The sequence below is a fragment of the Taudactylus pleione genome, unplaced genomic scaffold (assembly GCF_031769625.1).
Source record: "Taudactylus pleione unplaced genomic scaffold, aTauple2 ptg000176l, whole genome shotgun sequence".
Lineage (NCBI taxonomy): Eukaryota > Metazoa > Chordata > Amphibia > Anura > Myobatrachidae > Taudactylus > Taudactylus pleione.
In genome coordinates this window covers 2,795,309-2,811,676 of record NW_028284578.1, presented here as the reverse complement: position 1 = coordinate 2,811,676, position 16,368 = coordinate 2,795,309, and the positions used below count along the sequence as shown (strand labels likewise).

Here is a 16,368-nt window from a genome sequence, read left to right as displayed (position 1 = left end):
ACAGGAAGTACCATTTGTAGGTGGTGACGGGGGGTAGTCGGGCAAACACAGGCGTGTGGTTCCGATGATTCTCGATGTTTCCGCTGTCTTGCGGACTACTCAGGCTTTGAGTAAAGGGAAGTGGGTGGCATTGAGTAGTGCTGGGCATCTGCATCTTATGCTGCAGTTGCCATGTGTATGCACTGATTAGCATATATGCGCAGCGGCCGAATGCGTGCGCACACTTGCGTTCCTAGCTGAATCAGGCCCTAAATACACAAGAATAATCAAAAGATCATTCAGCTTACTTGTCGTAAGCAAGAACATGCAGCAACAAGCCCACAAGTGATGATATTTCTGCTCTTAGAAAAACTGCAGGAGCTCCTGGAGACTGAGCAAAGGTCGCAAACAGACCTGAAGCAGCGGTAATGGAGAAATACTCCACTACTAGCCACCAATCAAACAGAGAATTACATACACACAGAAAATGGAAACATAAATAAATGGTGTGACTAAACTTCAAACAAACAATTGTGCAAATGATTCTCGTTTTGTAAATAATGTCGTACTTGTTGATAGAGAGAAGGGGGATTGCAGAATGAACCTTGTGCAAAATAAAACTAATATATAAAATGTTGCACACAATATCTATCTTATGCTTTTCAAGGCTCCTACTTGAAAAGCATAAGACAATATGGAGGAAAACAAAATAGATAAAAACATGACAAAAGAGGACAGTAAGATGCAGAAAAGTTGACGTTACCTGTGAATGAAGTCCGGAGACTATGCTGATTGCTGTAGCTCTTCCTCTGCACAAAGATGAATGATGAGCTGAGAGATTAGGACAGGAATTCTGACACTGACAAATGGGCGGTTACAGAACAAGCTGTTTATATAGTTATACACATACTTGCCTACTTTTGAAAACTGGTTTCAGTAAGATTATAGTCAGTAGTAGTATAAAGGCTGCCTACACACGTAAAGAATTTGTGTCCAACCACCAACTAGTTGATTGGTTGGAATGAAAATCTGATAAGGTATGAAAGCAAATGACAATCAGCAATTTGCTCCCAAATGCCACAAAATGGACTAAAACTGTTGTTTGAACAAATTGTTTAGATCAAACATTTAACAAACTTGTCTGATCGACCATTTTCACCTGTTTTCTGTTATTTAGGAGCAAATTGCTGATAATCAGTTACTCCCATATGTTACCAGATTTTTATTCCAACTAATCAATTAGTTGGCTGTTTGGACAGAAAATCTTTACGTGTGTATGTACCTTAAGCCATGTGAAGCGCAGTGCGCTGTTGAGGGGGTGTGCCATGCTCCGTCCAAAGGGCGTGTCTAGCTACACCCATTGGCATATCTATTGCCACTCTGGTGTGTGTCCTGCAGTGGCAGTCCACTGGACCTTGCACCAGCCCTAGGTGCAGAATTTATGTCAGAGTACAACCTCCAATATACAAAGTTAAGCATGTGCTTGGTTAACTGACAAAACATAACAAAGAACAATCTCAGATATTCTCATGGAATATAGGTCAGTGCTGTGAATGCTGACCTCCACAACACAACCATACTGTATAGTACATACAGCCACTATTACCTGACTAGGAAGAGCAATGAACACTGACTGCTGGAACATATGCTACTTAAAAACAATGTATACAACTTAAGTTCAAGTTGGAAGATACAAAGAGAAGCCAGTGTGATAGCAGCAGCAGGGCTGGGGTTAAATGAGCTGTAAATGGGAAAAGCACTATATTGAGCCTGTCCAACAAGCAGAGCAGGAAGAGAAGAAAGTAGTATTGGGGGATGTGTACAGGTCTGGACAGAGAGAAGGAGGGAGTGATGGTAAAGCAATCCTATAGTTTAATAACAGTCTGTGAAACAATCTATACATTCCATGTGACATTATAATAAGTAAAGATATATTTCGCCCTCAGTTTCTGTACCTAGAAGTGACGTCAAGTGAGGGCAGAAGGGAAGCAGTCAGGAAGCAGAGGGTGGAAATGCCGACCCCCGGCTTCCCGACTGTGTAATCCTGACGGTACTAATGATAGGCGTCGAAATCCCGACTCCTATCATTATCCCTATGCCGGGAGCCCGACGCCCGGCATACCGAACGAAGGTAAGCCGGATGGCGGGGGGGGGGGGGTTATGTTAGGGACTCCCTGGGGTCTTAGGGTTAGGCAAGGGGAAGGGGGGGTTAGGGTTAGGCACCCCCAAGGGGAGGATAGGGTTAGGCAGCCCCCCTTGGAGACTTAGGTTTAGGTTGGGGGTAAGTGGGGGTTAGGGTTGGGGGGGAGAGGGTTAGTAATAGTTTAAAAAAACTATACGTCCGGTGGTGTTTCATACTGATCCCGGCGGAAGTGCTGTTCCCTGCCCATACAGTCCAAGTTGTTCGCTCGCCACGCTTCGGGCACGGTGGCTCGCTACACTCACCACAAGATAATATTCCCCCTCTATGCCCATGCGGATGGTAGGAAATGATGTTGGGCAGTGGCTGATGACATCAGGGTACAAAAACTGAAGGGGATCTATCCACTTCCATTATTTGGTAACTAAATCATGCAAAGCAGCTGATTCCCTTAGTACCTGCCTAGTTATTACCCCAACAGAACTTACATATGCCCGCAATGTGTCCTCGTAAGCCCATTCAGGTCAGGACCTCCTGGCAAACAGCACAGTCAGCTTATGTTTAGCAGTCAGCTCCGACTCCTGCGAGAGGTTTGTGGTCTCTGCTGTTCCCTTCACTGCTCAGTCAGGTCAGATCCCATTTTCCGGGGAGTGCAGGAGCTGTAAGAAGGTGCCCGGGAAGATTGTGGGTAGCGCGGTGGCCAGACTGTACAGTATCACAACGTCACACATTGACAAAGCCCCATCCCATCCAGACTCGTGCATGCACAGTCTGGATTACTGAGGCTAGTAAGGAATCTGTGGTTTTTATTTAACATTTCGGGGCAGCGGCAGACTCCTCGGTAATCCGGTAGTCTCCTGCAGAAATTGGGAAGGTATGCAACTATACTAGGGATGTGCAGGCTCGGTTCTACTCGGTTCCGTTCATTTTTTTTTACCGAATCTTATTGGCTATCCAAAACTCGTGACAGCTGAAACCCAATAAGATTCGGGACAAAAAAAACGAACGGAACCGAGTAGAACCGAGCCTGCACATCCCTAAACTATACAGTCACAGAATTGTATTCAGGGATTGGGTAAAGTCTTTACTGTAAAGATAATATCCTACATAGTAGTCAGGGCGGGACTGTAGTCCTGGGCCCGGAGAGAGGGGGGGCCCGGATGTCAGCATTAATGGATTATATCGGCATCCAGAGAGAAGGTTCAGTGCTGCGCAGGCAGCATTCCAAATAAGTTGCCAGCCGCGAGCCAATTAGAGCTCACGGAACAGCACGGCAGCCAATCAGGAGCAGCCGCTCCTGATTGGCTGCTTGCAGAACGACAACCAATCAGACTCGGCCACTCCTGATTGGTTGTCCTGCGAGCAGCCAATCAGCAGCGGCCGCTCCTGATTGGCTGCAGGTCCGCAAGCTGTGATTGGCTCATGGTCAGTGCCATATTTGAAGTGCCACCGACGCTTTCTAGCTGGCTGCCGGTGCAGAACTGCACTGCTGCGGCCCTGCAAACTGGGCCCCCGCTCTCTTCGGACCAGCTGAAGTCACTGCGCGTCCGCCCCCCCCCAAGTCCAGACAGCCTCCCCTGCCCTCTGCCTCTCCCCTACTACTAACAGCCCTCCCTCCCCTGTGCCTCCCCCCCCACCCAATAAGGTTCAGCCTTCCCTGCCATATGCTCTCCCCCAGGGGGGCCCTGCCTATTTTATTAGTACCGGGCCCCACAATTTCTGATGGCAGCCCTGATAGTAGTTACCTGCACCTCAATTCAAGAAGCTGACCGCATATACATTTAGGGGCCTATTCCTCAAAACATAATTATCACTTGTGATAATTATGGTTTGAACTCGCAGCAAGTTCAAACACAGTTTAGGAGGACTTTATCATGCCTCCTGCCCTAAACTATCACTTCCGAAGAACTTTTTTCGGAAGCCAGAGACTTTTTTCTTGTCCCTCTTCAGTTTTCACTGCCTGTCTTAAAGCTACGCATGCGCAGCTTGAAAACAGGCTGCGAAGAAAGACTGAGACCCCCTCCCTCCAACTAACCCTGCCGGCGTCTGTCACCCCCCCCCCCTGGCCCCTATACATGTAAAGCTGCGAGCCTCCCCCCTCCCGCTGAGACCTGTTAGATGCACTAAGTCCCCTGCTGTGGCAGCTGTAGGTCAACCCTCCGCGGGAGTCGGAGGATGTGTGGCTCCCTCTTGCTGTGCAGGGGACCTACTTGGCCAAGCTGCAGTCGGAGACTTGGCCCGTCCCCATCACACTAGCTGCCCACTGTAGGACCCCTGGCGCCACTGACCGCTGCTGCTGTGCCCTCTCCTGGCCCCAGCTCACAGAAGCACTGCTCTGGGAGCCGGGAGGGAGCGTCAAGAAGTTAAGAGGACACAGCAAAGAGGGATCTTTTCAGATCTCTCTTCTGTATCGGATGCTGTACGCCACTTCAGAGTGGTGTTCAGCAGCACTGTCAAGTTCCGAAAAAAATACTTTTTTGGAACTTGATGATTTTCATAATTTCTACATTACTATACTATAGTATGGGGACTTTATAGTACTATAGTATGGGGACTGTATAGTACTATAGTATGTGGACTGTATAGTACTATATTATGGGGATTGTATAGTACTATAGTATGGGGACTGCATAGTACTATAGTATGGGGACTGCATAGTACTATAGTATGGGGACTGCATAGTACTATAGTATGGGGACTGCATAGTACTATAGTATGGGGATTGTATAGTACTATAGTATGGGGACTGTATAGTATGGGGACTGCATAGTACTATAGTATGGGGACTGCATAGTACTATAGTATGGCGACTGTATAGTACTATAGTATGGGGACTGCATAGTACTATAGTATGGGGACTGCATAGTACTATAGTATGGGGACTGCATAGTACTATAGTATGGGAACTGTATAGTATGGGGACTGCATAGTACTATAGTATGGGGACTGCATAGTACTATAGTATGGCGACTGTATAGTACTATAGTATGGGGATTGTATAGTGCTATAGTCATACATGCCTACCCTCCCGGTTTTCGCGGGAGGCTCCCGATTTTTCGGGTAACCCCCCGCACCCCCGGAAGGGTAGGCATTTCTCCCGCATTCTGCCCACTTCTAGTGAAGTGGGCAGAATTAGGAGAATACCCGCGGCAATCGCGGGTCTCCGTGAAGGGGGCGGGGCTTAAGCTGTGATTCTGCATGAATCATAGCATTTGGCCCCGCCCCCTATGTAAATTGTGCCCAATCGCGGCAATTTTACCGCAAGGGGGTGGGGCTTAATGATGCAAATCATCAAGCTCCACCCCCGTCGGCCCCCTGCTGCATCTCTTACCCGGGCTTGTCCCGGGAAGAGAATATTAAAGGTAGGCAACCCTGGCTATAGTATGGGGACTGTATAGTACTACAGTATAGTATGGGGACTGTATAGTACTACAGTATAGTATGGGGACTGTATAGTACTATAGTATGGGGATTGTGGAAATTATCGATGCACAATTGTAAGATATCTGTGATATCTCCTGCATTACATGAATGATGAATAACCCTGACACTTACATTATACAAAATTAGGTGAAAATTTTATTTTTTATCTGCTTTTGTATAAATTAAGTGATGATGAATAGGCCCCTTTATCCTCATGAGCCATGTAATGCTGATATGTTAGTTTCTTTGTAAACAAAAGCAATGCTGCCATAATAACAATAATAGTAATAATAATAGTAATAATAATCATAACTTGTGTTGTACTTAAGAGTCTAAGGAGGTAGGGAATGCAGCCACTTGTGTGTCAGAGTGAAACTCTGGGGCTGGGGCACTTTGAGCATCTATAGATGCTCTTAAACTGTTTGATGCGTCTTTAGATGGGATCCAGTCAATAGCCGAACAGTCGGGATCCTGGCGCTTAGAATGCTGGTGCCGGAATCCCGACACCTGAATCCCAGCACCGGCTAACCAACGGTAAGTACTGTGGTTAAGGGGAGGGTTAGGGGTTAGGGTTAGGCACTAAGGGGAGGATTAGGGTTAGGGACTAAGGAGGGAGGGTTAGGTTTAGGGAGCGGGAGGGGAAGTTTAGGTTTAGGCATTAGGGGTGAAGGTTAGGTCAGGCACTGGGGTTGAAGGGTTAGGGGTAGGGAGAGGGTTAGGTTACTGACTGACAAGAGTCGATATCCTAACCCTGTCTGGATGCCGGCGTCGGGATTCTGACCACTAGGATCCTGTACCCAACCCCTTTAGACGCCACTTTCGGTTGCACCATCAATACTTGTGTGAGAAGTAGCGATAACTCGTTAGCCAACACTCACCACTTTTCCACGGCAGAGTCCTAGAGCCTTCGTTCCCAAATTGCCAACTGATCTACGATCCGAATCCTCTTCACCGTTTTAGTATCAGGTTCAAACCAGCCTGAAGCTGTAAGAGAATGGGGTATTCAGTAACAATCCTCCTATGCTTGGTGACACAATAACCGCTAGGGATGAACGCGACCTTCACCGGTTGGGTGAATGGTCATCATTGGCACGGGGCCTCAGCTACCCAGTCTTCACCTATACAGTGCTCACACACTCAGGTGTAGTTTGGATCTCACACCATTGTGCGAGATCCCCTAACCGGTGTTCAAGGGAAGAACAGACAGAGGGAGAGAAAGTATAGAATGTTTGGATCTCTCACCGTTGTGAGACATCCCCTATCTGACGCTCCAATGAAAGGCAGACAGACACTGAGAGATACTCACACTAGTCCCCTTGTCACCTTGACGAGTCATCCGCGCCCCTGAAAATCAAACAAAACAATCCCCCTTCCTTCACGGACAAACACGCAAACAATGCTGTACCAACTGGGTTACCTCTTCGTATGCCTGGAAGCTTGAACTTCACTTCCAGAAACTTCCTCCGTAAACTCTCTGCTATAACAACGAGAAGATTCAGGGCAAACAACAAATAAACGTCTTCTTACACACTATATTAACTAGGCTTGGGAACAATACACCTCTAGCGGAAACACTCTCGTTTCAGCTGTCCCTCTCTTTCTCTTCCCGGACGGCCGGCCCTGTCTGTGCCCTTCTATGAACACACCGCTGCCTTGATCTACTAGGCTGAATCTTCAGAGTTCCCCCTACAGGGGTTCAGCACCGGAGCCACACAGCCCCTTGCACTGACTCCCGAGAGGGGGGGGCCTTACTCAATATCCTATGCCCAGTACTCAACCCCACCCAGCTGGGGCTAAAGCGGGTGATCCGAGTCTATTACTCGGATTACTTTACTCCTCGAACCACCTATCAGCACTCTGTACCCAGTGGTACAGACCTCCAGCGCCGGTCACTCTGCTGCACAGGACCGCCGACCTGTGAATGATCGCTTCGGTTCTGCCAGGATGCCTTTCACTTTAGACCCACCTTCCTTTCGGCTGATCCCTAGGAATCTAGGCCTAACGCCCAGATCACTTTGAAGCTGGGCCACCTCTGGTGAATCTAGTGGTCTTTTAGTGAACTGGGCCTAATGCCCAGACCACCTTATATGCAGGGCTGCCTCTGAGGGTTGTTTAGTGACCTGGGCCTAATGCCCAGACCACTTTATATGCAGGCCTACCTCTGAAGATCGTGTAGTGATCTGGGCCTAATGCCCAGACCACCTTATATGCAGGGCTACCTGAGGGTCGTGCAGTGACCTGGGCCTAATACCCAGACCACTTTATATACAGGCCTGCCACCTACTTGAGCCCGAACAACCTGGGCCTAGTGCCCAGGTTGCTGACTGTTGAGCCTAAGAATCCCCTACAGGGCCTAATGCCCCCTGCTATCCCCGGGGCCTTGTGCCCCTCCTACGTGGCCACAGGCCTAGTGCCTGATTATACCCACGGGCCTTAAGCCCGACAACAAATGGTTTATTTGATTTTAAATATAAGTAAAGGTGACCCACAGCCGCCTACCCTATCCGCTGGGAGAGCCTGCAGTGGGGAACTTCGATAAGCTCTTTAACTTTCCTCCACTGCAGAGCTCTCCGGTCCTCAGCTTCGGCTCCGCTGACCGCCGACCGCCGCTTCAACAACAGCGCTTTCGTCTTCAGGGGTTGAGCACGGCGTCTTGCGGCGTTTTCCGGCGCCTCTGGAACTGTTCTCCTCCGCGGACGGTCTTCCTGGCTTGCTCTCCGCCGACGGACTGACTCGCCCCGCTCAGCAGCGCCTAATATATGGAGCCGCGAGGGGGCGGAGCCATGACACGGTGAGCCACAATTGGCTCGCCGTGCCAGACTTGGATTGGCTGTCCGCCCGCGAGCCATTACTGGCTTGCCAGCGGCGCCAAATTCAAAATCCGCGCTGGTGGTTGGACGAGCTTGAATCTTTTCAGATGCAAGCTCGTCCAGCCCCGTCTCCCGCCGCCGCACCGCACTGCCCGAACCACCGACGCCTGCCGGTCCAGTGGTCACTGGATTTCGGGCCGGACCAGGCCCCACACTGATGACCCCGCTCACATTTCCACTCCCTGTGTCCTTTGTAGTCCCTACAAAGGAGGTCTGAGACCAGACAAAGTCGGGTTCAGCATATCGAGGCCCAGGCACGCCACGATTGAATCGTTGAGAACGTCTAGGTAAGTGTGTTACATCCGCCACCTCTGGAACATCGTCGACTTCATTCACAGTAGGAATTTCTGCTGGTGTCCACCACTCTTCTTCAAGGTTGCCCATTCCGGCCGGAGTGGACATCGTGGTCTCCTCATTACGCGAGTCATTCTGAACGACGTCAGGTATAAGGTCCCTTTCTGCTGAAGTTGGGAAAAGGCAGGGACGTAACATGTCCCGATGAAGAGTCCGCAATCGCCCCAGACCATCAGTGGATTCCACCTGATAGACCGGTCCTTCCGCTGACAAACGACATCTGATCACATAAGGTAAAACTTCCCAACGCTCAGATAATTTACCCCCCGGACGAGTCATACGGACCAGGACCCGTTGGCCTACGGAAAACGGCTCAACCCCTCGCGCCCCAGCCGGGGTACGTCTATGATCGGCTATCATCTTTTCCGTCAAATCATGAGCAATTTTCAGATGCCGCCGATGTTCCTCCACCCAACCTGTAGGAAGCGATCCCTCCCTACCATCGGACTCGATAAGTACTAAATCCTGAACTTCCCGGCCCGGCCGACCGAACAACAAAAAGAAAGGAGAAAACCCGGTAGTACTATGCACCCTATTATTGTAGGCCCAAACCAATTCTTGCACATGTTCAGGCCACCTCCGTTTTTTTGTTTCTTCCAGGGTTCAGAGCATCTGTAGCAAGGTCCGGTTGAACCTTTCACAGGCCCCATTACACTGAGGTTGGTATGGAGTTGTACGGGACTTTTGTAGCCCGTACCGTTAACACAGACGTTCCATTAGCCGCCCTTGAAAACAGGCTCCCTGATCTGAATGTATCCTTTCGGGACACCCATATAATATTGCCGTATAAAATTTTCCACAATTGCTTTTGTAGCCGTCTGGTCATGGGTTGGCACTACCACAGTAAACTTTGTGAAGTGGTCCGTCATTACCAAAGCGTATTGATGACCACTAACAGACTCTCCAATCAGCACATAATCTATCATTAATAACTCTAATGGTCGATTTGTACAGATGGTCTGAATAGGCGCATGTTGTTCCGAGGGTTTGACCACTCCACAGCGTCTACACTCCCGACAGACCCGAACGACCATGTTCTGCATTTGAGATGCAAAATACTGAAGTCGCAACCATTGATAGGTCTTATCACTGCCCAAGTGTGCTCCTTCTTGGTGTGCATTTTCAATCAGTGGTCGGACCAACGCTTCTGTACCACTATCTGCTCTACAAACCAAAGCTCCGAACTAAGGTAGGTGTGATGCCGGAGAGTACCTGCACAAACCTTGAGTCGGTCCCACTTACGCAGCAGCTTCTGACAGAAAGGAGTAAACCTACTCCTTTCCCATTTGCTGGGCCAGTGACCATCTTCCTTCCACTGCATAATAGCTCTGAAACCGGGGTCTTCCTGCTGCTCGCGTGCCCAGTTTTGTTCGGTATTCCAGAGTATTGTGGCACTCTGCTTGACATTCCGATCACCGTTTGTCCCTGATTTCCTCACACGTGTCAGATCGGGGACTTCTACCTCTTCCCAGTCTTCATTCCCCGGTGTCCCAGGGACTTCTACAGGGAACCGAGATAAAGCATCAGCATTTCCGTTATTTTTTCCTGGCCGGTACCGAATGGTATAGGAAAACTTAGCTAACCGAGCTACCCAGCGTTGCTCCAGGGCCCCAAGCTTGGCAGTCCCCAAATAGGCTAGACGGTTATTATCGGTAAAGATATCTACATGGGTGGCTGTCAGATATTCAGCAAATTTTTCGGTCACAGCCCAGACTACGGCCAATAATTCCAACTTGAAGGAACTGTAGTTGTCTGGATTCCTCTCTGTCTCTCTCAAACTACGACTCCGTAGGCAATCACTCGCTCCTGGCCATCCTGAACCTGAGCAAGTACGGCCCCTAGGCCTTGCAAGCTCCCATCAGTATACAAAACAAATGGTGTCTCAAAATTGGCATAGGCCAATATGGGGGCTTCTGTGAGAGCTTGCTTTAAGCACACAAAGGCCGCTTCTTGGGATACGCCCCACGCCACCGCTTGAGTTTTCTGAGTCGTGGCCACCCCTCGCAATAGGGCGTGGAGTGGCTCAGCAATCTTAGCAAAATCCTTGATGAAACATTGGTAATAACCGACCAACCCTAGGAATGCTCGTAACTCGGTCACTGTACGGGGTGTCTTCCATTCTTGCACAGCTGCAATTTTACTTGGTGTGGGATGCACCCCATCACGCGACACCACATGCCCTAAATACTCCAGACTAGTCTTTAGTATGTGACATTTCCAAGGTTTGACCTTAAACCCATATCCCTCCAGGTGCTGCAGGACCACCTCCAAACGAGCTAAATGTTCATCCACAGTGGCGGAATACACAATAATGTCGTCTAGATAAATCAGGAGGGTTTTGAAATTCAAATCTCCCAGACACCGCTCCATCATCCTCTGAAACGTTGCCAGGGCATTGGTGAGCCCAAATGGCATGCGGCAAAACTCGAAAAGTCCCATGGGCGTAATGAACGCAGTCTTTTCTTGATCTTGTGTGGCAACCGGTACTTGCCAGTATCCGCTGGCCAAGTCTAAGGTGGAAAAAAACTTGGCCTCGCCTAACGCCGCCAGGGACTCCTCAATCCGAGGTAGAGGGTAGGCATCCCGTACGGTGCAACTGTTCAGCCTCCGGTAGTCCACACAAAAACGGATGCTCCCATCCTTCTTCCTAACCAACACTATGGGGGCGGCCCATGGACTCTTACTCTCCTGAATCACTTCATTATCCAGCATCTGTCAAAGCATTGTCTTGACCTCCTGGTAAAGCTTTGGGGGAATAGGCCGGTATCTTTCGCGAATGGGTAAGGTGTCTCCAGTGCGAATCTCATGTTGTAAATCTTCCATGTAGCCAAAATCTTCCTCATGTCTCGAAAAAGCTTTCCGACGTCTCCACAGCATCTGGTCCAACTTCCGCACAGTATCCGAGTCACAGTCAGCTAGCGAGACATCCATCTGCTCCCTTATTATCCCTCCGTTCCACTCTATACTTGGTTCTTCCTCTTGCTCGACCTGCACTGACATGGTCCATGATTCAGTGGCTTCTGACTGAAGCAAAATACTTTGGCCTCTGCGCACACCATCACCATCAATAGCTACCACTCGGGCAATTATAGCTCCTGCTGGGACACGCTGAATTTGTTCCCCTAAGTTACATATCCGGACCAACACCTTCCCTTCCTTGACTACTGACAAAGTTCTAGCCAGAACTATTCCGAAGAAGCCTGTGGGTTGTATCATTACCTCGAACCCGTCCAATCGCTGATGGGTATGCACCTCCAGGGGGAGTACTATCTCCTGACGAGGGGGTAGATCTATTCGTTGCCGATGGCTTGTTTTAATGAGGCCCAAAGATTCCTTTCCTTTTCCCACATCGCTGTCCCACCTGTTGAAAGGCTTGTTGAACCGGTCGTTGGACCCCCAAATGTCTCCAGTACCGAGGACCATTCTCTTGAAACAAAATTTGATCCAGGTCTTTCAATACGTTCATACCAAGGATCACCGGTCCATGACTCAAACCTGCGCTACTGACCACAAGGATACCTTTCTTCCCCAACTTTCAGCCACAAACTTCTATTTCCATCCAGACAACCCCTACCACCGGAATGGGGAGGTTGTTAGCTGCGGTGAGAGTGACCCAACTCTCCAAAACAGATTCCTTCAGGTGAGAATAATGTTTCAAGAAACAGTCCTCGGACATGGTGGTCACCTGAGATCCTGTATCCAACAAACACTGTTGATTTTTTCCCCCAAGGCATCCAACAACAATGGGACACTCCCCTACCAATTCAGCCGAGTTGACAATGGCTATCTCTCCACGTAACTCCCCCGCGGGTGGTCCCCTTACCGCGAGGGATTCTAGTTTAACTGAGGCTCAGAAATTGTCTCGGTACAATTCCGGGCAATGTGTCCAAGCCGATTGCAACGGTAGCATCGGGGGCCCCTAGTTCCTCCTTGTCTAACTCCAACACCTCTTCCTCTGGATCCGTCTGACTCTCTGGGCGGGTACTCTTCTTCAGCTCTGCGGCCTCTTTGCCGGTATACTTCCTCTCTTAGCCGGGAAACCTCTTCTTTCATTTCCTGGGTTGCCTTAGAAAATGCTGCTTTAAGGTCTTGAACGCATGATTCCAAAGGGTTGGTCTCCCGGCCCATCACGGGAGCAGACGTCGGATGTACCCACTGTGGAGTGACAGCATATGGACCAAAATTTGCATCTCGGTCCCTGGACACGGCGTCTATCTGTATCTGGTGAAAAGTCAGTTTGTCGTCTTGCGTGATTTTATCTAACAAAATCTGTCGCAGCGGGACATTCCTCAACCCCATTGCAAATTGGTCTCGTAACATCTGGCTGGTATTTGGAAGTGCACCCATCCCATCTGGATCGCGCCTTCTAATCTCGCCCATCAATTCTTGAAGTGCGTTAGCAAACTGAGGAATGGACTTATCCTCTCTCTGGAACCGGGCAAACAACCGTTGTCGTAGGGTACCAGCCGACGAGGTATTCCCATAGAGATCCCCCAGAATCTTCAGTACCTTTTTCAGGGAATCGCGATCTTCTTCCGGTCTCAAAAGGATAGTACGTCTGGCTTCCCCTTCGAGAGAGTTCAGAGCCAATTGGAGTTTTGACTCCGGAGACACCTTATATAGGAGGGCAATTCCTTCGAGCCGCGATTTCCAATCCTCTAACTGTAAATTGCGGCCATCGTACCGAGGCAAATGAGCAAGGGCAGGGCCTATGTTGACCCGTCCAGCTGCCCCCCTATTCTCTTCATCGTCTGACATCCTGCCGACTACGCCAAATGTGAGAAGTAGTGATAACTCGTTAGCCAACACTCACTTTTCGACGGCAGAGTCCTAGAGCCTTCGTTCCCAAATTGCCAACTGATCTACGATCCGGATCCTCTTCACCGTTTTAGTATCAGGTTCACACCAGCCTGAAGCTGTAAGAGAATGGGGTATTCAATAACAATCCTCCTATGCTTGGTGACACAATAACCGCTAGGGATGAACGCGACCTTCACCGGTTGGGTGAATGGTCATCATTGGCACGGGGCCTCAGCTACCCAGTCTTCACCTATACAGTGCTCACACACTCAGGTGTAGTTTGGATCTCACACCGTTGTGCGAGATCCCCTAACCGGTGTTCAAGGGAAGAACAGACAGAGGGAGAGAAAGTATAGAATGTTTGGATCTCTCACCGTTGTGAGAGATCCCCTATCTGACGCTCCAATGAAAGGCAGACAGACACTGAGAGATACTCACACTAGTCCCCTTGTCACCTTGACGAGTCATCCGCGCCCCTGAAAATCAAACAAAACAATCCCCCTTCCTTCACGGACAAACACGCAAACAATGCTGTACCAACTGGGTTACCTCTTCGTATGCCTGGAAGCTTGAACTTCACTTCCAGAAACTTCCTCCGTAAACTCTCTGCTATAACAACGAGAAGATTCAGGGCAAACAACAAATAAACATCTTCTTACACACTATATTAACTAGGCTTGGGAACAATACACCTCTAGCGGAAACACTCTCGTTTCAGCTGTCCCTCTCTTTCTCTTCCCGGACGGCCGGCCCTGTCTGTGCCCTTCTATGAACACACCGCTGCCTTGATCTACTAGGCTGAATCTTCAGAGTTCCCCCTACAGGGGTTCAGCACCGGAGCCACACAGCCCCTTGCACTGACTCCCGAGAGGGGGGGGGGGGCTTTACTCAATATCCTATGCCCAGTACTCAATCCCACCCAGGTGTGGGCTAAAGCGGGTGATCCGAGTCTATTACTCGGATTACTTTACTCCTCGAACCACCTATCAGCACTCTGTACCCAGTGGTACAGACCTCCAGCGCCGGTCACTCTGCTGTACAGGACCGCCGACCTGTGAATGATCGCTTCGGTTCTTGCTAGGACGCCTTTCACTTTAGACCCACCTTCCTTCGGTTGATCCCTAGGAATCTAGGCCTAACGCCCAGATCACTTTGAAGCTGGGCCACCTCTGGTGAATCTAGTGGTCTTTTAGTGAACTGGGCCTAATGCCCAGACCACCTTATATGCAGGGCTGCCTCTGAGGGTCATTTAGTGACCTGGGCCTAATGCCCAGACCACTTTATATGCAGGCCTACCTCTGAAGATCGTGTAGTGATCTGGGCCTAATGCCCAGACCACCTTATATGCAGGGCTACCTGAGGGTCGTGCAGTGACCTGGGCCTAATACCCAGACCACTTTATATACAGGCCTGCCGCCTACTTGAGCCCAAACAACCTGGGCCTAGTGCCCAGGTTGCTGACTGTAGAGCCTAAGAATCCCCTACAGGGCCTAATGCCCCCTGCTATCCACGGGGCCTTGTGCCCCTCCTACGTGGCCACAGGCCTAGTGCCTGATTATACTCACGGACCTTAAGCCCGACAACAAATGGTTTATTTGATTTTAAATATAAGTAAAGGTGGCCCACGGCCGCCTACCCTGTCCATTGGGAGAGCCTGCAGTGGGGAACTTCGATAAGCTCTTTAACTTTCCTCCACTGCAGAGCTCTCCGGTCCTCAGCTTCGGCTCCGCTGACCGCCGCCCGCCGCCTTCTTCCTGCTCCAGCAACAGCGCTTCCGTCTTCAGGGGTTGAGCACGGCATCTTCCGGCATTTTCCGGCGCCTCTGGAACTGTTCTCCTCCGCAGACGGTCTTCCTGGCTTGCTCTCCGCCGACGGACTGACTCGCCCCGCTCAGCAGCGTCTAATATATGGAGCCGCGAGGGGGCGGAGCTATGACGCGGCGAGCCACAATTGGCTCGCCGTGCCAGACTCGGATTGGCTGTCCGCCCGCGAGCCATTACTGGCTTGCCAGCGGCGCCAAATTCAAAATCCGCGCTGGTGGTTGGACGAGCTTGAATCTTTTCAGATGCAAGCTTGTCCAGCCCCGTCTCCCGCCGCCGCACCGCGCTGCCCGAACCGCCGACGCCTGCCGGTCCAGTGGTCACTGGATTTCGGGCTGGACCAGGCCCCACACTGATGACCCCGCTCACACTTGCACCATTGACACTTGCACAAGCCTTATGGCAGGTGCAGATTTACAGCCTCCAATGTGACCAATGAAGCTTCTGTGTATACATACACTTTAGCGAAATTTCCATAAGACACCCATAAGATGGACCGTTATTGTGCGTCTGTTTAGCCACCACCCAGGAACGCCCAGCACTGTTCCAAGACATTTGTGATACCGGGTGTCTCAATCGCAATAGCGCCTCAGTGTGTATACTCTGTGTAATGCATGCGTCGTACAAGTTTCTTGGAATTCTTCAAAATGTCGCTCAAATAAAAATATGTGAACATCGGTGTTGTGTCCGGCTCAGAATTAGGCCCTGAATGTACTAGAAATGAATCCCATTTTGTGGTGCCAGCCTAACAATCCCAATGATTGCTGCCATCTGTAATGCTTTTGCACGCCCATGTGAGCTAAAGAGTGCCTTTGGATAAATGGATACATGGAATTATAGTTATTTAGGGGCATTTTTGTTTTAAATTGATTGTGCAGAAAAAGCATTTTTGCAGGATCTTTGCATTAATTATCATATGAATGTATTAAGAAAGCACCACAGCAGACATCAGAAATATATGCTGTGTTTTTGTTTGCAAAAT

The 16,368-nt window shown here is 49.8% G+C and overlaps 1 long non-coding RNA gene across 1 annotated transcript in view; it reads right to left on the bottom strand.

Moving 5' to 3' along the window:
• LOC148520519 (uncharacterized) overlaps nucleotides 1-831 on the bottom strand; it is a 77,722-nt gene extending 76,891 nt beyond the window's left edge. Inside the window, exon 1 of the long non-coding RNA XR_015878868.1 lies at nucleotides 743-831. This is a non-coding gene — a long non-coding RNA (uncharacterized LOC148520519). The remainder of the gene's footprint in view (nucleotides 1-742) is intronic.
• Nucleotides 832-16,368: the final 15,537 nt, after the last annotated feature.